Source organism: Canis aureus, chromosome 14, assembly GCF_053574225.1.
Source record: "Canis aureus isolate CA01 chromosome 14, VMU_Caureus_v.1.0, whole genome shotgun sequence".
Lineage (NCBI taxonomy): Eukaryota > Metazoa > Chordata > Mammalia > Carnivora > Canidae > Canis > Canis aureus.
This window is the reverse complement of record NC_135624.1, coordinates 17,761,333-17,785,655: the sequence shown is the minus strand read 5'-3', so window position 1 is coordinate 17,785,655 and position 24,323 is coordinate 17,761,333. Positions and strand designations below refer to the sequence as shown.

At 34.1% G+C, this 24,323-nt stretch overlaps 1 pseudogene; it reads left to right on the top strand.

Moving 5' to 3' along the window:
• The first annotated feature begins 11,829 nt into the window (after positions 1–11,829).
• Positions 11,830–12,278, top strand: LOC144282851 (vesicle transport protein SFT2A pseudogene; annotated as a pseudogene).
• Positions 12,279–24,323: the final 12,045 nt, after the last annotated feature.

Genomic DNA, 24,323 nt, shown 5'->3' with positions numbered 1-24,323 from the left:
TACCACAGCATGGGCTCCAGAATGTCACATGTTTTTGTATTCAAATTAAGTCATACATTTATATATTAATATTGTATGAAAAGTATTGTTTTCTCTCATGGAGCTTATCATACTCCCTTAAGTGTCCTCAGTGGGAAAGAAAAATAGAAACAACAACCAGGAAATTGAAATAGTTTCTTTTCTATTTCAGCTACTTATAGTGATGGTTCCGTACATTCTACTGTCATCTGATCAACTGTCTCAGTGACAATTGATGCTCTATGGAGATTTGTGGTCTCTGCTGCAAAAGTGGCAGCAGCTAGTAAGTTTTAAATGACCCATTCTCTCAATAATAGTAACAACAGAATAAAATGCTATCTTTTAGATGTTTTGATGCACATTTATAAGAGATCAGATGTTTTGCAGTCACAATTCAGTTGTGCATTACATGAATTAATTTTGTCTTCGTTTTTTTCTAAGTGAATTTAACTTGGCTGTGGAACTCCTCTTTTTACAGATGATATAACATGCTCAGTGTAAGAACTTCTAGATAGTTAAGTCACTCTGATCTACAAACATAATTTTCCTTCTGAGGGAGTGTGACATAAATGTTATTATTTGGTCATTCCTTGACCCTGGTATTCCTTGATCGGTCTGATTTGGGGCCTCTGTAGATTGACATCCATAGCTCCCTTCCCTGGTCCCTTGTGGTCTCAGGTCATGTGGTCTGTCCTCATGTCCTGACTCCTGGCCTAAATCCATTCAGTCTGAAGAAGACCCTCTAAGTGTACTTGCACCTTCTCCTACCCCTTGGGAATTATGTCTTCTAATCTGTTCTGTCACTTTAGTCCTGATGAATTTTGTAAGGCATGACCTTAGATTCATGCATGGAAACACCAGTCATTTCTAGTCTCTAGCTGTGTATTGACATAGAAGCACCTTTCTGAATTTTGAGGAGCTAGAAATGTGGATGTTTCCTGAGAAGAAAAATATAAACTCTTTTTGCTGGATTTTGTCAATCCCTTTTGGGTATTTACATCCCATTTTCTTCTCTCCCTTGGTGAACAGGCCTAGAACTCAAATGTGTGTGGTTCTGGATGTCTTCTCAGGAGTCCAGAGATCATCTCAACCTTAAAGTATTGCCTTCAAATAGTCTCCAAACTGTTTCTTATCCAGAATTGTGTGAGTACGTGTGTGTGTTTAATCGTTCTTCCCTGTATCTTAGAGAAGCTGCTATTTGGTTATCCTCCTCAATCTGCCTTTACTCTATGCTAGTTTCACAGACTTGATTTAGTTCTCTAGGCTCTGCTTCCTGTTCTTCCAAGACAAACCTTTTTTTGTAATTCAAAACCACAAACTGAAAACTGTCCCCATAATAAATGCCTAGGGTCTTACATATGAATAACTCTTTGGCTTTTAAACAATTGTGTTTGTTATGAGTTTCAAAATCTATTTAGCTTCTCAATTGAGGGCTTTGTTCTAAACTATACTTGAATGCCCCTACTCAGGACCCTTAGGCTGATATTCCTACCACTTTAATACAGCAGAGAAGGGGAAGAGTAATAGGAATGGAGGGAAGAAAGAGAGTTTAATGTCAAACTGTCATCCTGCACATATTCACGCATCTCATTTATTTGTAGCCACACAGAAATACATTTGTGAAGGATATGGAAGTCATCTAGTTAAAATACTCATCTTACAGACAAGGGAGTAGAGTCTAAGACATTACTTTCCCCTAAGATCACAAAACTGACAAAACAGACTAAAACTTAGGCCCTTTGATATCTTGTAATATGTCATAGTATTCCTTTGCTATTCTTTACTCTGTAATCTATTTCATTTTGGTTTTAGCTGTCCCAAGTCTGCAGGAATAGACTTTTATAAGTTATTTGCATGAAATTTCTGTATTTGTTGTTACAGAAGAAGGGCACAAAATGACATTGTGAGTGAAATGGAAATATCCGGGGTTTCATATTTATGTATAACATACCTATGTATACATTTATGTATAACATAACATATTTATGTATAACATATGTATAACAAACGTATAACTTTCCACATTTTATCTTTTTTACTATGAGATAGTTCTACTAAACCACCTGAAATCCACATTCACAAGGTAATTTCTTAGATTTATATATGTGTATATATTTAAAGAAACAGAAGCTTAAGCAACTAACAAATCATAATAACTTCAGTATTTCACTGTCACGCTATAGTTCCTGTGGGTTGTATATCTATGCACAAGAGAGAAGTCGGCAGGTACTGCATATGCATTGTGTGGATTCTTGAGGGAATTGGATTTTATTCTAAGTGCAGTGAAAAACTACAAGAGATTATAAACTAGAGAATGAAGTGATCTGATTACCATTTCTTTCAAGATAAATTTAACTGCTGAGGAGAGACCAAGCTGAGAAATTGTAGGGGCAGAGGGATAGTGAAGAAGAGCCAGATACAGAAAAGAAGAAGCAGCAGAGGGGAGCTGGTTTGGTTGACCACGGGAGATCCTTCCTGACTTAATTAGGGCAATGTGCAGGAGACAAAGAGAAGAAACCAAGTGTGGTTATGTGTTGGAGACAAGAGTGGATGCGACTTACTGTACTTCTTACCTGGGCTCAGAACAGAGGGATGAGAATCAATAATTCACTGTAATTCTCTCATGTGGCTAAACACATTTAATTTCGTTTCTCTACTAATCTAATAGGAAACCAGGAAGAAATATAGAGCTCAATGTACAATAAATAGAAAGTGGTTAATACCATAACTCTAATATTCTTAGTTACTCAGCTTCATTTCAAAAGACACAATGTTTAAAAAAACCTTTTGATTAAATGTTGGCATAGGAGACTAGGCAATTAACTTGTTATTATTATCATTAATACCAATATTGTTTTAAGTCCATTAGAGTTGGACTTTCCTTTTGTTCCTAATCTTAGAAGGGATTTTTTTGTTGTTGTTGATCTTCTTGTCTTGGTATAAAAATCTATCTTTTGAGATTGGCATTCCCTAGTGACTAAGTGGTGAATTATGCTGTCTGGAAAATTATTGTGAGTTCCACTGTGGTTTTGGTTCAGTAGGTTTTTATGTATTTTTACAAATTTTGTACACACACCCAGAGGCTTTTTGGCACTGGGTACATTTTGAAATTCAAGAAAATAAATATGAACCATTTAACGGTCTCCAATTCTAGATTCAGTGTTTTAAATATATTGAAATATGTATATAAAGAATTTTCTGAAACTTGGAAATGAGACTGATTTGTCATAGATTTTTACTAACATTACAAAAAAGAGCTTTCCCTGCAGCCCATTGATGATATGTCCTTTAGGTCATAAAAGGTATATTTTGAATCTGAGCTCTGGAACTTAGAGGAAGTGTCTTTAAGTGTCTCGATAGGAAGGATAAGGAAGTATCTGGCTATTTGTTTTGCATTTCTAGTGACTGAATAATACTCATGCTAATTGATTTACCCTGTTCCTGGGAAAACTCTCAAGTTTATAGTCATCCTGAATTATAGTCAACAGTATAGTGAAATGCAAAACGGGCTGTTTGGAAATGTAGAAAAAAATTCATTTTTAAACTAAAGCATAGCTATTTCAAGAATATAAAAGATGCATTTGCTGATCTTTTTTCCCTCCCATTTATCAACTTTAAATAACCCACTTGCAAAATAAAGCCCAAAGGCATATTTTACTGAAAGTTCAGTTTTTAGTGAAATAAAACCCAATAATTCTTATATGCATAGTTCATCCTCCAAATTGACTGTTAATCACATAGTAAATTAATATCAACCACAAGAATGTTACTATTATTAAAGGTAAAAAATATTCTGAAATATTCAGGATTATGGGACATATATCTTGGAAATTGCCTTAGACCTTGAAAATGTGAGCCTCTTTCAGGAAGTTTGATTTGGTGTACACACTGACACATAGGTGGTGGCAGTATTTTATTAAAAGGGATATTATTTATGTGTAATCACAGCGAGATGATTGTTATGACAGAGGCATACCAAAGTTTCAGAGGTAGAAGAAATTTGAGGCATACCATCTATTGGTTCTGTTGGTCTGATTTTTGGTTCTACTGTTACTTTCTGCCTCACGGTACCCTCATTTTGGCTATTTTTTTCATCTGCCAAGGGTGTCAGCAATTCTTGTCTGCTACCACCTCGAAATATTGTCAAGGATCTCATATTTTGCTTGGTAATCCCCTGAGACCTTTGGATGAAAAGAACCATAAAAATCCACAATGTTTTTCTAGGTGGGGGTTTCCAAAATTGGTCCCTTTGAGGGAGCCACCCACTTGGATATTGAATACCCTCCCTGTGTAATGTGGAAAAAGCGGTTGGTGAAAATTTGTTCTTCCAGCATCACCAAAGAAAACAGACGTCTTTATTGTTTCGAAAGTGAAACACACCCATTGGGGATCACTTCATCATTTTTTTTAAGTGAATGAAAACATCACAAGTTGAAGTGATGAAATGCAGGAGAAGTGCAAACAGACTACGCCCTTCCTCTTCCAGTCACAAGGAACGGAGGTCTGCGGGCTCCCCTCCCTGTCTAGGAAGGGCCCTACTTGGCTCACGGACCTGGTCCGTATCTGAGCTACAGCTAATCATGCCTCTGTTGAGTCACCAGCAGAGAATCCCACAGACTCTTTGCTTTTCCCTTTGTGGTGTAGGGCAATGATTTGAAAAAGAGTCTTTTCCTGGTCTTTAAAAAAATTTTTTTGTCTTTTCCTCTGTGTCATTTTCTTATTCACTTGCATTTCTTCCAATTTTTAATTATCATCCCCCTTTAACCCATCCTTTTCTAATCTCAAGGGCTATTTTAAAAGGATGCTTATTCACCAGATGCAATTCTCCAAGGACACATTTGGAAAAAATAATAATCTTTTCTGTCCCTCCAGCTGCCAAAAGTCATCATGAGTCATGTTTTTGACTCAATTGACAGAAACACTTAACATAAATAGTTGGCCTTTCCCAAAGTTCCTTCTTAGCTGCCATTCCATCTTGTTGATTTCAACTGACTGATAGGATGCAGCATTTGACCACAGTAGCTTTCCTGGTTATTATGTCCCTTGTATTTTTCCTGTGTCTGTTATGCATGGCTAAAGCAATCAGATCAAGTGGGTGATAAGCAAAATAAGCAACTGTCAGTGAACATTTTAGATCTAGAATATCTTGTTTGAAAAATCCTTGCAAAGTCACACATCAAAATTGAACTGGGTTGCATAAGCAAAATAAGAAATCAAACTACTTTCTAAATAATATTATTTCTAAATATTAACAAAAATAATGATAATTATTATTATTGTTATATAAGATCATTCTTTAATGCTGTCCCTATTACAACTCACTGCTAGTTACTTTGGAACCATGGAAAGAAACTTGTTACAAATAGACAAAAAATTTGGTTTATTTTCTTTTCTTTTTTCTTCTCTATTCATAGGCTCCACACCCAGCATGGAGCCAAACTCTGGGCTTGAACTCAGGACCCTCATCAAGACCTGAGAGGAATTCAAGAGTCAGACACTTAACTGACTGAGCCACAGGTGCCTCCAAATTTGGTTTCTTAAGTTTAGCAGAGCCCCAAAGAACTATTGCTGATACTCACTTTTTACCTTGTCAAAGTGAAAGTCTTTAAAAGTTGAAAAAAGACTCCTCTCATACAAATACGGAGTAAGCATGTCAAGGGTTTATTTAAGGCATTCATGTAGTTTATTAGGGTTGAACCAGGTAAGCAGAATAAGTAAGATATATAGATATATCTTTCCCCTTCTCAAACACATATTTATTTATTTCAAGAATTGGCTTATAAATTGTTGGGACTGGTGAAACAAGTCTGAAATAGGACAGAGAGTCAAGAAGGGGAGATCACAAGCAGGCTGGCACCCACAGGCATTGGCCAAAGCTTTTTGTGCAAGGCAGCCAGGAAAGGATGATTAGGAGCAAACTAAAACCCAACTGGACCCAAGGTGTGTTCTCAGGGAAAGCTTCCCTAAGAATAAGTCAGGTCCACTCAAATCTCTCTAAGAGAACTGATTAGTTACGCAATTTATATCTGCAAAATCCTTTCACTGCAGCACCTAGGTTAGTGTTTAACAGGATAATAAGGAGAACGCAGGTTCATGCTACAAAACTGACAGGGCTTTTTGTCCTCCATCTCTCATGAACAATATCTCTGGTAGTCCACCTTATATGGAGACAGACTAGAAAGGCAGTTCTGGAGAAAGTACTTAGCCAAGTTGACAACACAGTTGTCAACACACTTGGCTGTATTATAGTGTGAGTGTGTTCTCTCAAAATTCATAAACTGAATCTTAACACCCAAAGGTGATATTATTAGGAGGTGGATTTTTGGGGGGTGATTAGGTCAGAGAGCAGAACTTCATGAATGAGATTAATGCCTCATAAAAGAGGCTCCAGAAATACTCCTAGCTCCTTCTGCTGAGAACAAGTAGGGTATAAAACTGCTTAAAGTTCAACAAGGCAACAAAACTACAATCTTTGGGGCTATCTTTTCTGTCAGACAGATAATTCACATCTCTACCAGACACAAATCCACAAGTTAACATGTAATTCCATAGACTCTGAGACCTAATTAATAATAAACAGCAAGTCAAATAAAGGCCTAGATAATTACAGAATCTTTGCACAGGTCTATGAGACAATATTCCAGTATGACTTTGAAGGGACATGACACCCCTTTTTTGGGTTTTTATAAATTTGGATGATTTTTCTTAACAATTTACTAATTTACCTTCTTTCATTATTAAAATGAAAATCTTTCTTTGCAAGTTTAGATTTCCGGTATTACTATATTCCATCTGCTTAATCAGAAATTAGTATTAATTTTTCAATTCGATGGTCATATGTTTCAGTCTTCCCTGATCTAGCTACATATGATATCTAGCCCTTCATGGACTATTGCTGCCTATGATGGTAGTTTCTTTCGGTAAATGAGAGATGGCTCTTACACTTGTAGGTATACAAGTACTTTGAATCTATAACCCTCAAGCAATTAGAAAGGAAGAAGGAACATAAGAAGAAAGAAGAATATTATTTCATGTAAAGGCCCTGAATAAGTGTGACAGAAATGTTAGGAAGGAAGAATAAAAAGCGTAAAGAAGAAAATTATTATCTTTACTTGTACAAATGTTTTTTTTTCTAAGATAGAGAACCAAATTTGAAAATAATCAATTGAGTGTAAATATAGGTTCAGTAAGAACAAAGAAAATGGCATATCCATCTTGAAAAATCCATGTTATTAAAGCTACATACTACTATTTTGAACACAAGTGCTTTATTTTCTTCTATCCTAAACTGAAACATACATGGATCAGACTTAAAAACCAATTATTTAGTAAATATGCTTCTAAGTATACATTTCAAATGTATCTTGAAGTGACTAATTTGGAGAAAAATGAAAAAAATCAGCTGTGCAGACATTTTTCTTCATTTGACTTAAAACAAAACAAATACTTTATAATAGGCTCACTACATTCTTTATTGAGATCTTTAAAAGACAATTGTTTAAGAGGTTTAACCCCTCATGGCAATAAGGACATCACTTACATGTTATAAATAATAGGAAATTGAAGTCATAAATTTTATTGCTGTGAACAAATTCATACTGATATGCATCTAAACTACTGTTTCACTTTTGACATCTTAGCAAGTTATTGTAATAAGTATATAATGAACATCAAACACACTTCTCCCTCTCCACTCCCATTTCTTTCCCAGTCATCACCTAATCTGTTGGCAAAATCATTATTCTAAAATCCAAGGATCTTTGTTTTCCTTTCTGGCTTAACATGCTTCCATGATGCCCATTGCTTTCTCAACCAATGTCACCTACCTAAGCATGGTAGTCAAGGTTCTTTATGATCCAGGCTTTATAATCTCTACAGTTTCACTTTTAGCCATGCACAGTCAGCTTCTGTGTGCACTGTGCCTCAACTAAAGGGAAAGATGTGGTATCTCCTAAACCCTCACATAATCTTGCTGTAACATATTTACATGTATAATTACCCTACAAGAAATACCCTTCAGCCACTGTTATTCTGGGGAACTTCTATTCATCCTTTAAAACTTGGCATAGGTTCTCTTCCTCTGAGTAACTTTCTACTATCCCTGCCTACTCCACTCAGGCAGGTAGGTCATATTCCTCTAGGTTCTAATGGCACTCCCTGGGGATAACTCTGTTATAGCCTTTACCTTATCAGGGATTCAAATAGCTTTTACATAGGTTTGTGGATCCCTGAATGCAGATGCTTTGCATTTTTTCCTTGTTCCCAGAATCTAGTTTAGGATTTAATTTGGTAATAGTTGCCTGTTCAAAGTAAATATTTGTTGAATATTGAGTATAATCAATTCCTCTGATCTGATACTGGCTTTGGGAAATTATTATTTTTTTTTAATTTTTTTTTATTCATGGTAGTCACAGAGAGAGAGAGAGAGAGAGAGAGAGGCAGAGACACAGGCGGAGGGAGAAGCAGGCTCCATGCACCTGGAGCCCGACGTGGGATTCGATCCTAGGTCTCCAGGATCACGCCCTGGGCCAAAGGCAGGCGCCAAACCGCTGCACCACCCAGGGATCCCGGCTTTGGGAAATTAAAGCAGGGAAGTAAAGAAGCCATTCACCTGAGATCACGGACATTTTATTGTCCTCATTTATTTGTGGGTCTCAAAATTTCCTCTGCTTCGGAATCTTCTTGTTAAAACACAGATTGCTTGGCCTCTTCTCAGAGTTTCAGATTCAGTAGGTCCAGGCTAGAGCCACAAAATTTGCATTTCTAGTTTGTTTGCAGTTATTGCTACTCTTGCTGTTCAAGGACCACAATTTAAGAATTATTGCTCTATAACCACACAAAGACCAAGGTGCTGATAGGAAATATGTATATTTAATACATACTTATCCAACTGATGTTTTAGTTGTAAAAATATCTAAGAATCTTCATACAGAATATGATTTATTCTGTTCCCTTCTAAATCAAGAGAAGTGGAAACATACAGATATACATTATTTTATTCAGTAAGAAGATCAATATCCTGGGTTTTCTGTCATTATCATTCATTATTTTCCAGTAATTTAATAAGGTGAATTTTTAAAAAATAATTTATTTATTTGAGAGAGAGAATACATGAGAGTGGGGAGAGGGAGAGAGAGAGAAAGAGAGAGAGAGAGGGAGAGGCAGACTCCATGCTAAGTGCAGAGCCCAACTTGAAGCTTGATCTCATGACACTGAGATTATGACCTATGCTGAAACCAAGAGTCAAGCACTTAACTGAGTCACCCAGATGCCTCTTAACAAGGTGAAGTTTTAGAAATTCTGACAATGTTAGTTTCCCTTTATAACAATGGATCTTAATTTTTTTGAAAGGAGGGACAGATTACTATGCAAGCAATTAACCCATTCTCCAGAAAACTACATACACAGTAAACCTGCCTTGTTATTTTAGGTGGTTCCTGGACTCTCTTGAATTTCATGAGGAGATCAGAATTAAAGATTTTGGGATCCCTGGGTGGCTCAGCAGTTGAGTGTCTGCCTTGGGCTCAGATTGTGATCCTGGGATCCAAGATCAAGTCCCGCACTGGGTTCCCTGAGGGGAGCCTGCTTCTCCCTCTGCCTATGTCTCTACCTCTTTCTGTGTGTCTCTGATGAATAAATAAATTTAAAAATCTATAAAAAAATAAAGATATTTCTTTTTAAACTTATAAGTGGGAATGAAGGGATTATAGAGATAAAATGAGAGCTCTCTTTTAAGAAAATCAACCTAAGAAAGCCACTGAGGTTAATAAATGAATTCAGCAAAATTGTAGGGTAGAAGATCAACAAACAAAAATCAGAAGACCTAAATAAATGGAAAGACATTTCATGTTCTTGGGTAGGAATATTTAGTTGTTAAAATGTTGCTGTTGCTCAAAGAATCTACAGACTCAACACAATCTTTTATCAAAATTTAAGCAACTTTTTGTAAAGACATGGAAAAGCCAATACTCAGATTCAAATGAAATTGCAAAAGGTCCCAAACAGCCAAAACAATTTTGAAAAACAAGAACAGGAGATGGACAATTCACACTTTGCACTTTCAAAACTCACAGCAAATCTACAGTAGTCAAAACAGTATGGTGCAAGAATATGGATAAATAATAGATCAACAGAATAAAATTGAGAATACAGAAATAAAAACATAGAGCTATGGCCAACTGATTTTTGACAAGAGTGCCTTGTCCACCCAATGGGAAAAGAATACAGACAGGCCGATCCCTGACTTACAATAGTTCCACTTAATGATTTTTTTGACTTTATGATGGTACTAAAGTGATACACATGCAGTAGAAATCATACTTAGAATTTTGATCTTCTGGGCTAGTGATATTCAATACAATACTATCTTGAAATGCTGAGTGGTGGTAGAGAGCTACAGCTCTCCATCAGCCTTATAATGATGAGGGAATACACTTAAAACCATTCTGTACCCATATGACCATTTTGTTGTTCACTTTCAGTATAGCATTTAACAAACTACATAAGATATTCAACATTTATTATAAAATAGGCTTTGCGTTAGGTAGTTTTGTGCAACTGTTGGCTAATGTAAGTGTTATAAGCACATTTAAGGTATGATGTTCAGTAGATTATTATTAATGTCTTAAATGCATTTTTCAACTTAGAATATTTTCAACTTATTATGGGCTTACTAGGTGGAAACTCACTGTAAACTGAGGAAGATCCGTGGTCTCTTCAATAATAGTGCTGGGACAGTTGGATTTCTACATGTAAAAGAATTTTGTTGGACACCTTTTTTTATCATATAAAAACTAAAAATGGATGAACCATATTAATATTAGTGATAAAACCATAAAATTTTTAGAAAAAATATAGGGATAAATTTTCATGACTTTGGAATTGGCAACTAATTCTTAAATATGACTGCAAAAGCACAGCAACAACAGAAAAAAGGTAAATTGAATTTCATCAAAATTTAATGTTAATACATAATTTCATGTATTAAAGGACATTATCAGGAATTGAAAAAAACCTAGAAAATGGGAGAAAATATTTACAGATTACATTTCTGATAGGCATTTAAAATTCAACATTTATAAAGAACTCTTAAAACTCAATAGCAAAAAGACATATAATGGGCAAAAAATTCAAATAAACATTTCTCCAAAGACTTGAAAATGGTTTATAAGAACATGAAAAGATGTTCAACATCATTAGTCATTAGGGAAATGCAAATCAAAACAACAAGATTTCACTTCACATGTGCTTAGGTTGAATATAATGAAAGAAAAAGGTGAAAATAACAAGAGTTGGTAAGGATGTGGAGAAACTGGAACCCTCATACTTTGCTAGCAGAAATGAAAAAGGTAAGATAAGGAAGGTAAATAAGGAAGGTAAGATGTGAACAGTTTGGCTATTCCTCAGAAAGCTATATAAATGAGTTGCCATATGACTCAACCCTTCTACTCCTCTATTTATATCCTCCAAAATTGAAAACAGGGACCTAAATCAGTATTTAGATGCCAATGTTTATTGCAGCATTAGTCACAGTAGTCAAGAGATGGAAATATCCTATGTGTCCTCAGTAGATGAATGCATAAACAAAATGTAAATATATACAATGGAATAGTATTGAAGAATGAAATTCTGATTCTTGGAATCTATGTTGAGTGAAATAAATCATACACAAAAAGACAGTTAATGTGTGATTCTACTTAATGAAATAACTAGAATAGGCAAATTCATAGACAGGTTACCAGGAGTTTCTTGCTAGGCAAGAAAGGCAGGTGAAATAATGGCTGTTGGTGTAGCCTGAGAAAATTAATGGCCATGGAGAAGCTGTAGAGGATCCAGAGTGACCAGAATGAAAAAGAGCAGGGCCTGACTGAAAAGGTCCTGGTTCTGCAGTTTTATTACCTGATTGACAAATGCTTTGCATGCAGCAGTTCTCTGCTACCCTTGGAACTGGATTGGTATTACTTCCTGGTGGCATAAAACTTTTTGCATTGTTTTATACCCTGGGATATACTCCTGCATTCCTCCAGATGAGTTTTTCACGGGCCTTGTGAAACAACTGAAGAAAATGTTTGAAACAAGTTTGCCTGCAACAATTATTATCCTTTTTGTTTCATATTTACCCTGTGTGCTTCTCTTGACATAGGAAGAGGCTGGCCTCATTGTTCTGGATATTGCAGGTCTTGTGAATGGCCTAATGGAGTCTATGATATACTCCATATGTAAGAGATGCAGAAATTAAATGCAGTTCTATCCAAAGTTGAAAGTCAAAAACTCCTAAAAAAGAGTGTTTGAAAGTTGATGCTGTGGTTTTGGTGAAGTATGCTTTTCTTGATAAAATAATCACTCCAAAAACAACTGCAGTGACAATTTAAGACCATTTGTATTCTGGTACAAACTGCATGCCTGATTAAACTGTTAAATGCTTGTAACTTTAAATTCATATGAGTCATTAATATGCCCTTCCAAAGACAAGGAGATTTTAATCATTGCCAATTGTAAATTATTTTTAGCCATTTTTTTAAAAGTCTTTTGAAAAGAGGTTTGAGATGTGAATATTTAAGCATAGACCTGTGCTGAAAGGCATATTAAGCTTTTTTGGCTTTTTTCTAATGTCAAAATTTTTAAAACAATTAAAAAATTTACCTGTGAAAGTTATAACCTTAAACTAAAGATTGTTTACTGTGTGTAATAAAAATATATAAACCCTTATAATTTTTATTTTTAAAATTTTTTAAAGATTTTTTTCAAAATTATTTATTCATAAGAGACATACAGAGAGAGGCAGAGACATAGGCAGAGACATAGGCAGAGGGAGGAGCAGGCTCCCTAAAGGGAGCCTAATCTCTATCTATCCCAGGACCCTAGGATCACACTCTGAGCCAAAGGAAGACACTCAACCACTGAGCCACCCAGGCATCCCAACCTTTTTAATTTTTAAGTAAATCCACCCTTAGATATAAAGTTTACCAGGGGATGAAGGAAAGGATGAATGGGTAGGTATTGTTCAACGTTTATAGTGCTTCTGTTTGGAATGATGGAAAAGTTTTTGTTTTTGTTTTAATTAATTAATTAATTAATTAATTAATTAATTTTTATGAGAGAGACACAGGAGGAGGGAGAAGCAGCCCGACGTGGGACTCCATCCCGGGACTCCAGGATTGCGCCCTGGGCCAAAGGCAGGCGCCAAACCGCTGAGCCACTCAGGGATCCCCTGGAAAAGGTTTTGAATTAGATAATAGTGATGGTTGCACAATATTGTGAGTGCAGTTAATGCCATTGTACTGTATACTTAAAAATGGTTACTATTGAAAAAAAAATCAATATAAGCAGATTCAGAGAAATGAAGGTAGATTAAGTCCTAAAGGGAAGAAGCCCTAGAAATTACATAATGTTTATTATATTCTAGGCTCTTGTAAGTGGTTTTATATATGTTAAATCACTGAATCCCCACGACATCGTTATTATTGTCCTCATCTCATCTGTGAGAAAATGGGCCACAGAAATTTTAAATAATTTTTGAGTGTCATAACTAGTATATAGAAGATTCAAGATTTGGACTTAGGTAACTTGTCTCTAAAACCCATGCTTTGAATCATGCTTGGATTTTAATCATGCATTACTGTCTCTGCCTATCATTTGGTTAAGTCCTAAATGAGAATGAGGAGATGAGGAGAATGAACCTATAAACACTAGAATCAGGAGGCTAGGAGAAATCAGCTATTTTTTGGTGACTCTGGTCTTTATATTTTTTTTTTTAAATTGAACTCCTAATTGATATATTTTATATCCTTTTGGTGTTCACACTGCCTTTCTGGGTGACTTGTGAGTTAAGTAGCGGGGTATGATGGCTCTTTTATCTGAAAGAGTCATTGAATACCTGCTTTGCACAGGTTTCTTTTTAGCGATTGATAATAAGCTTATTAAAATATATCAAATAGATGATAATTTTCAGCTCTTTTGAGGTAAAATTGACAAATGACATTATAAGGTATTTAAGGAACACAATGTGATGATCTGGTACATGATCCATCACCCCACATATTTACCTCTTACTCTTTTTTTTGTGTGTGTGAATACATTTAAGTTCTAGTCTCTTAACAAATTTCAACTATAGAATAGAGTGTTGTCAACTGTAGTCACCATGTTATACATTAGAACCTCAGACCTCATTCATCTTGCAAGTTACAACTGTAACCTGTATTCTTTCAACAACCCCAACCTCTACCTATTTCTTCCACCCCACAGGTCTTGGAAACTATTTTTTACCCTCTGCTCTGGTAAGTTTGACTTTTTTTTTGGAGTCCACATATATGTGATACCATGCAGTGTTTGTCTTTCTCTGTCCGGCTTATTTTGCTTAGCATAACATGCTCCAGTTCATTCATGTTGTTGCAAATTGAAGGGTTTCCTTCTTTTTTTAAGACTGAATAATATTCTATTATATATGTGTAATACATTTTCTTGATCCATTATTTTGTTGATGGACACTTAGGTTTTTTTTCCAAATCTTGGTTATTATGAATAATACTATGACAAATGTGGGAGTACAGATATCTCTTTCAGATAATGGTTTCATTTTCTCTGGATACACAGTTGAGCCTTGAACAACACAAGGGTGAGGAGTGTCAATCCCCATGCAGTCAAGAATCTGCATATAACTTTTGACTCTCCCAAAATTTAGCTACAAATAGCCTACTGTGGACCAGAAGCCTTGCCAATAAGAAAAGCAGTTGATTAACACATATTTTCTATATTATGTGTACTATTTATTCTTTCAATAAAGTAAGCTAGAGAAAAGAAAATGCTAGTGAGAAAAATCATAGGAAGAGGAAAATACATTTACAGCACTGTATTGTATTTATTGAAAACAAATAAGTGGATGTATACAGTTCAAAACCATGTCATTCAGAGGTCAACTATATATCCAGAAGTGGGATTGCTGGATCATATATGGTAGTTCTATTTTTAATTTTTTGAATAAACTCCATAGAGTTTTTCATACTGGCTTTATTATTTTACATTTACAGAACAGATGATTTTTAAAGAGACTTTGTGAGAATTATTAAAAAATTGTTGAAAAATGTGGCTACTTTACCTTTTTAATAAATAAAACTCATAATATTAAGAATATCATAACATAAAGCTGATATACATTCTTTCTGATATTGACTTCTTTTCTGCCTACTGGAGTATTAATAGCACATTAATTTTTATAGAAATGATAATGCATCAATATCTAAGACATTTCTTGAACACCTATTTTATGCAAAAGTAAAAGCCAGTATCTTCCCACATAAGTGATAAATTACAGAGATACACTGGTGGAATGCTTGTCTGATTATTGCTTTTTCTTTTTTCAGTATTGTTTCCTAGCTAGTCAGAGAACTTGGGAATTGTTTAAAAGATGAGTTACAACAATGAAATACAACAAAAATATTATCTTTGGATCATCTTATTTTCATATATATCAAAATAGTTTGCAGTAAAATATTTATGATACTTTAAGAAATATAAGTAGTCTTTGTTAAGTTTTAATAATCTTAGTATGAGATTTAAAATATTTTAAGCATAACCCAGGGGAACTTTATATGCCATAAGCAATGTTATCAAAAGAACAACTGTAGCCTTTTATTAGCAATTATGATTTGTAGCAAGTTTTTATTGCCAATTTTCACAACTCTCTTTCTTTCTTTTCTGTTTTGTTTTGTTTTTCCCTTCAATTAAGTCTTGTACTAGAGCTTTTGGCCTCTGGGATCAATCTGCACCAGACAACATGAAGCAAAACTTCCACCTAGTTCTATACTTTAGCTGTTCCTGACTGGAATTCAATTATATATAAGACAGAAGGTTATTTAAAATTCAGTAGGATTAAAAAAAAAAATAAACCAAAAAAGAAAAGGTTTTCTTCTGAGGAAACACTTGTTGATTACTAATAGGTATTATGTGAGGCTAGAAACATCCAGAAATTAGAAAAGCCTACTTGATAACTTCTCCTTTTCATATATAACCAAGTTTATTGAGGAAACTGGGTGGTAGATAATAGGCTATAAGTAGGACATTAAGGAGTTTTTAATTAACCATTGTCTTTAATTCCATTTTAGATCTTTCTTCTCTGAGCTTTGAGTACATCTGAATAGAAATGACAACTTTTTGGTCACTTTCATGTGTTGATTAGCAAGTAAATTCATTACCACATTCAACTGAAATATTTTCATTCCTCATTTTTCCTACTTCTAAGCTTGGCCTGACCTGCAGTATAGATGTATAATCTGTTCTTTCATCTGGCTATCTTCTTTCCCTGTCTTCATGGTTCCTACAGGGGTGAAAAAGGTATTAGTGAAAGAGGAATAAACATTTAAATTCTGTGTAGTATTAAAAGTATCTCAATGCTGAATTTCTTTTGCATTGTACTTGTGGGTTTATGGAGATTATCTTTCAGATCCTCACATTGAATAATTTACTGATATGGGAAATACACTCTGTCTAATCACTAGAAATCCTTCTTAGCTCTCCATTTTGCCTTCACCCACAGGTATACATTACATTGCTGAATCTCTTCTTATGGAAAATACTTTCTGAACCAGGTCCTTTATTTTTTTTTAAGATTTTATTTATTTATTCATGACAGACACAGAGAGAGATAGAGGCAGAGACACAGGCAGAGGAAGAAGCAGGCTCCATGCAGGGAGCCTGACATGGGACTCAATCCCAGATCTCCAGGATCACACCCTGAAGGTGACTCTAAACCTCTGGGCCACTGGGGCTGCCCTGGGCCAGGTCCTTAAAAGAAATTTTGGGGGAAGTAATTTCCAGAATTTCCACTGGTACATGGGAATTCAGTGTGCTAGAGATTGGCTACTTGTATACCAAATTCATTTTCTTCCTAGATATAAAGCTATTCTGCATTTTCCAGCTTTCCTTGAATTTGATACGGATATATGATGGAGTTCTAGTCAATGAAATATGAGTGTGGTGCCATTTTCAGGGCTAGTTCACTAGAATTTTCCATGTACAATGTTCCATATTCTTTTCACAGCTGCCTCCTTTAGCCAGCTAAACACAGAGATCTAGCAAGTCACTTTTGAAATTGATGGAGCCATAAGATGAAATAAATCTGGATCCAATTAAAGAAGAGCTACTTGCTCCTTTGTAATTTTCATGAGTAAGAACCATTATACACTTTGGAGTTTGTCGTAGCAAGTAGCAGTATTTTAACTAATTCACACATGCATTGTAGCTAAGCTTGTCATAGCAAATAAAAATGCAGATCATCAACTTAAATTTGAATTTCAGGTAAACAAGGAATCATATTTTATAATAAGTATGTTCCATGCAATATTGAGGACATGTTTACATTAAAAATTATTGCTGTCTACCAGAAATTCAAACTGAACCAGCTATCCTATATTTTATGTCAAGCCTAATTCACACAGTGGACATATGTAGCACTCCCTGTGTTTCCCTATCTTGTTCCATTTTCCTGTGGTTGTTCTCTCTGGAATGAAATTTTCAGAAATGTATAGAAGAGAATCTGCTTTTAGCCTGTACATTCACAGATGCCTTGAAACTTCTAGGAGATATTTGCCAGTCTCATCCAAAAATTCTCCCACCCAAGTCCATTGCAGTACTAGGGCACAAGTTTCTCCAGCTCCATAACCATCCGTGTGGGGAATGTTATGTGAGCCTTACCTTCAGTATGCTCCCTAAGTCTCTGAGCATGATTCTCCCAGAATCCAACTAGCTTGGGGGCAGACAGTAATACCATGTTTTTAATATTACACAACTAAACACACAGATAAGCTCTTCCCTCTGATGTATTTGAGATTTTCTCTTATTTGGGCTGCCAGAGATTGTGAGAGTGAAGGATAAAGAAAGTCTGGTCAAATCTTAATAAATTCTGTGACTGTATTCCTAGGAGTTTCTCTTCAGAATGTAGAGAAGCTTATTAGCTACTGGGATTTTTTTTTTTTTTTTTTTATCTTCAGCAGGAATTGTGAGACATTCTGTTTTATTATAATTCCATTCAAGTTTTATTCAATTACATATCTTTAGATCATCAAAAAGACTGAGAAAATGCAAAACTTACTTGCATATTCTTAATTTCACTTCAAAAGATAGCATTAGACAATCAAAAGTATATGTATTTCTTTTGGCCAACATAATTCTGTGTCCCTCAAATTTTCATCTTCAATAAGTTAAGGCTATCAGTTGACTGATAACTTACCAAACTCTTGGTAATCCACATACTCTGTGCTTTGACTATGGGTTGTGTGCTTTGTATTCTTTCCTTTGTCGTTATAATATGATATTTGGCAAAATATAATACTAAATATGGGGTTGTGGTTTTGTTTCTTCACTTATTTTAAATAATTTAACCTATATTTCTCCAAGAGTTTGATTTCTTTCTAAAAAAGATACATTTCTTCAGTAAGGGCAGTACTATTTAATGAAGTGAAACATATTTAATATAATAATAATGTCAGGGTTCAAAGGAAATAATGACACTGAAAAATGAGAGCAACACATCTTTTCAAATCAACTTGAACCAAATGAAATATTATTTAAAAAATAATATGCTATATCAGAAGTAAGAAATAAGCTCCAGCAAAACTGGTTACAAGGTAGACAACAAGCTTATGTCAGACACAAGCAATTATACTATTATTTTTAATTTTTCAGCATCAGCTCCTAGATCCATGGGTGAAAAATGAAAATAGAAAAAGAAGGAGAGTCAAATCACACAATTATATGTTATTTATATTATACAGTATTCCGTTTTCTCAGTCTAATTTTCTATAGTTAGTATCAGAAATATTTGGTTTAATAAAACAATACAGTTTATGATAGGATAGATGCTAAAAGCAAAAACAGAATATATAAAGATATAATATCTATTTAGTAAAAAGGAAGGAAGATTTATTCATTGAAAATCAAATTTGATATTTTACATTATGCATTTCACTTGATATTAAGAAATTATTAAAAACATCTGCAAAAAGAAAGGTAAACCAAACAGAATGCATGGAGCCTTATTCTTAATTCTACATGGGAAAGGGTTGGTTGGCAATTTTTTTTGGTAAAGGTTCACATAGTAAATATTTTAGGCTCTGAGGGCCATAAGGTCTTTATCTAACTAGTCGATCTGCTCTTGTAGTGAGAAAGCAGTCAAAGACAATGCATAAATGAATAATTATCATTGTATTTCAGTAAAAGTATAACTATAGGCTGTTGACTAGATTTGGCCCAACGGCCAGAGTTTGTCCATCCCTGTTCTAGAATAAATACACATTATGTTATTATCTCTCTCAAACACAAAGACTTTCTTCTGACACTTATTAACCTCTCAGTTTACAAATAATTTACAATTCTGGTTCATGCCAGTCTTAATTTCCCACCAAGCCTTGCCCTTTCTTTTAAACTCATAATTGATAGATTAAGAAGCCTATTAATTTCTTCATAGCTGGAGTTTTTAAAGATAATGGACTCTAAGTCAGATCTAATCATTTGCCCAGCTGTCTGTGGTTTTAAACTGTTGAAAATGTTGAGATAATCACCTACTATTCAATAGGAAAATGACTCTTTCTAGAGAGGAATCATATTTTTCTTAATCAATTTGTTTCTATTTTAAAATTGATTTATGGAGGATCCAAGTATATAGCACCTAGGTGATTTTGCTTTGAACAATTGAGATTTCTCATAAAATATTTATAATTTATTTACAAACAATAAGAGACATTTTTTCATTAATTAGCATATTTTTGGCTGGAGTTCTTTCTGTATAACAGATAACTTCTTTGAAATAAATTTCCTGATTAACTGCTTCATGGAATGAAGAGTATTATGACTTTAGAAATAGCCTCTTGAGAGCCATACATATCTGTCTCTACCCCTGAATCCCAGATATGTATAAATCATTTTTCCTTAATTCATAATTTCAGCAGATATTTGTAGACACCTAGTGTGCACAACATGTTTTACTTGATATATGGCATTGAATGAGTTTTGACTACATATCTAGAAAGAGTTGAAAAAAAAAGAATATGTACTCCAATTAAAAAAAAACACAAAATAAATGTCTTCTTATGAATAAGGAAATGTTTCTAGCTTCAGTATCTTAAACCACCCAGGGTGAGATAATGATGAATCCTATGGGAACTGAATGCCCTTTTGAAAATTTCTAGTGAACTTTGTTGAAGTGGAAAACTTTGGACTAGTTTCCAAAGTTATTTAAAGAATAATGCCTCAGCTTCTATTTTCTCCTCCTCTGGTTCCCCTAGAGACAAATTCTCGCTTCATTCTATTCTCCAAATCTGAGTCTCTTTTGGTTTGATGTTTTTCCTTTACTGCCGAGAAAAAAATTTTGGCGAAAATTGGGTGCTCTTAAGTACTGTCATGTATAGATTTGTCAGATGCTCACCAAACTGTCTTCCTAGCTCCTACCAAGCTATAGCTGATTCTCATTATTCACAGCAGTTATGTGCTATAATGTTGTTGTGAACATTGAATTAGTGAACCTGAACCATTGCTCCTAGGAGAAATGCAGAGTTAGGTTCCTGAGAGTCTCGGGTCACATTGTTGCCAACCAGTCAGTACACAGGTGTTTATATGTTTATTGATTTTACAAAAATTGTATTTAATAGATATTATTGATTCATCAGCCTTGGACTCATGGCTATAACACTATAATTCATGCCTGAATGAAACTTTTCTAACAGGTGTATTTTCTCGGTAAAGCACATCATTCTCATGCTTAGGAAAACTACAGAACATTTCAGTACTATGCTTTGGAATCCACTTTAAACAGTAAAATCACCAAGTAAAAGCATAAAATTGCAAATAATGTGGTACTAAATAAACTGGAAAAAATGTAATCATTTACAGAATGAGAGCCAAAACAAGAAGGCAAAATATCATCTTGTTTGACCTCCACTGGGAACAATGCTCTAAAGGTGACTCAAATTTTTTGACTTTCTGCACATGTCTATGAAGGATCTTGAAACAGCTTTGATAATAGATTTTGGGGTTGCAATAGCTGAATTTGTAATTATGGAATCAATAGTAATGAAAAATAACCATACCTTGTCCTATTTTCTTTCTTTTAGACATGTTTTTTTTAACCTAGTTTTATTCAAGTTTATCTTAGAGGAAGATAGAAAGGAAATAGATCCTTCTTATTACCTATATGTTTTTTTTCCACTTAATTTGGTGGTCTACACACTCTCCAACTGCTAATTTTATTTTATTTTAAAGATTTTATTTATTTATTCATAAGAGACACAGAAGATGAAGGCAGAGACATAGGCAGAGGAAGAAGCAGGCTCCATGCAAGGAGCCTGATGTGGGACTCGATCCTGGGACTCTAGGATCATGCCCTGAGCTGAAAGCAGATGCTTAACTGCTGAGCCACCCAGGAGTCCCCTAACTACTATTTTTATATTGATATATGTTATTTATTAATATTATGAGAGCTTACATTCTCTTTTGTTAAAGAATAGAGCAAAAAGTTGGCTCGTATATTAGCATGTATAATTTATCTTAAGGTGCAACTCTCATAAGGCATTAAGAAATGGATTACAATATACTCTCAAATTACCTTACATTTTCAGCTCTGCCTATATGATGCAAATCTGTACAAAGTTAACTCCAGTTGTAATAATTTCTGCATGTTTTAGGTAATGTATTTTCAAAGTCTAAATTCTATGCTGCATAACAAAAATAACTATTTCCACACATGGTTAAATTGTCTTTGCATGGGTAGAAAAACACTTTTTATTGTAAAATTTGAGTTTATTAATAGAAAGACACATGGTACCATGTAATTTGCTCCTAAAAAAGTCTTAGCTTATATGTATGGATATGCTGTTTAGATAGAATAGATCCAAACAAAATAATACCGTGGCATAGTTTTGACTCATTTCCCAAAGTCTGCTAGATTTTAAGCTCTATGAGGAAAAAGACCCTGGCTCTTCTGATCATGATTATTTTACAGAATGCATGACACACAGTAGGGGCTCAACAAATGTATATACTGTATATACTACAACTTAAATAATTAGGAGAGATTTCTCCTCCAAAGTTCATCACCCCAAGGACGTTTAGCTTTTAAAACAACAAGTACTTTAAGATACCTTTATTTTTTCTTATCGTGCTTATTTCAATATACTTTTACAAGTACTCTCATGGAATAATTAAAAATCATATTTCTTTATAAATTAATGTTATTTAAAAAGTAAAGCAAAACAAAACATAATTTTAAAAAACCCGCAAAACATTGCTTTGGCTTTTCTAGGCAATCCAAATTTCATCACCAGCTTACTGACACTTAACAAGTCAACCATTTGGTATGACCCTAAACTTTCTCATTAACTTTACATTTAGCTTCCAGCCCAAGAAAAATTGAAATCAATACAAACAAGCTATAAATCAATAAAAAAGATTACTAGAAAATCCCTAAATATTTGGAAATTTAAAAATTGACTTCTACAATAATATATGTGTCAAAAGATGAATTAACATGAAAATTAGAAAATATTTTGAAAAAAAAAAAAAGAAAATATTTTGAGCTGAGTGACAACAAAACACTACATACCAAAACTTGGGAGTGCAGCTAAATTTATTAGGAAAAATGTACAACCTTATATTAGAAAAGGTGAATGGCTGAACGTTAATGAATTTGGCACTGTTCTAAATAATTTGGGAAAATTGCAATGAATGACACGTAAGGAAAATTGAAGAAAATAAATTATAAATATAAGAACCAAAACTATTAACATAGGAAACAAATATACATTATAGAAACCTATTGAAACTAATAGCTGATTTTTTTTAAAAGACTAAAACATTGATAAGTACCTGGATAAACTGAATAATATTTTTACAAGGAAATAAAACAATAAAACAATAATATTTTTACAAGGAAATAAAACAAAACGTAACATCACTAATAATCCTATGGGCATTTTAAAAAGTCTCATAGTAATTTCAAAAATGAAAAAGCAAAACATGGGATTAAATTTCACAAAGATGTGCAAAATCTCTGCAAAGAGACATAATAGATAAAACTTTTCATGGATTGGAAGATTCAGTATTTTGAAATGTCAACTCTCCTCAAATTACTTGTAGGTTGAGAGTGCAATCTCAACAAAAAACTCCAACAGTTTCTTTTTTCCAGAATTTAAAAATCTTATTCTAAAATTTATATAGAATTAAAAGATTCAAGACTAGCCAGGAAATTCTGAAGTAAAAGAAAAAAATGAGAAACTTTCTCTAATAGATACTAAGACTTGACAAAACTAGTATAGGTAAGACGGTTGTTGGTATAAGGACAGACAGAGAGGGGAATCCTGGGTGGCTCAGCGGTTTAGCGCAGCCTTCAGCCCAAGGTGTGATCCTGGAGTCCTGGGATTGAGTCCTACGTCAGGTTCCCTGCATGGAGCCTGTTTCTCCCTCTGCCTGTGTCTCTGCCTCTCTCTCTCTCTCTCTCTCTCTCTGTCTCTCATGAATAAATAAATAAAATCTTAAAAAAAAAAAGGACAGACAGAGAAATAAAGCAAAAATGAAGTTGTATATGTCAAATAACAGAAATACAATTAAAAAGTGAGTTTTTCAGAGCAGTGAGAAAATGATAGACTATTCAATACATGATGTTGTATTATTGGGTATGCAAATGAAAAAAAAAAGTAAAATAAATTTGACCCCTACCTCATACCATACACCAAGTGGATTGAAACTGTAAATGTGAAAGTAAGTCCACAATAAAATAAGGTAAGAGTTTATGAAAGTGCCCAAGAAATATTTAAAATGCTGCTTAATCTCATTGTTACCCAAATAATAATAATTAGAAAAATGTAAGTTAAAAAAAGAGAAAAATGTAAGTTAATTAAGAAGTATCAGACATGATTACATAAGTACTAAAATAGTTAAAAATAAAATGATTAACACTGCCAATACATGGTGCACTGTAGGTTTCTATATTGTTGATATGTTTATAAATTGCAGCTGCTTTTGAAAACCAAATGATACCATCTACTGAAATTGAATGGACATTCACTCTATGATCTTTGCAAATCAACAATAAGGAGACTTACATACCATAAGAAAAGAAATTCCCAATGAGTAGATGAAGCTGTGATAAGTTTGTTACAGGGACATCTGGAAAAGGAGGTATCATTACCAGACAAGAATGGGAACTGAAAGAAGAAATTTCCTAATCTCATTAAATAGATGGAAGACAATTCTAAGCAATGAATGGCTAATGTCAAAGATTCATGCATAGCATAAAACTATCATTAAAGCATCACATAAAT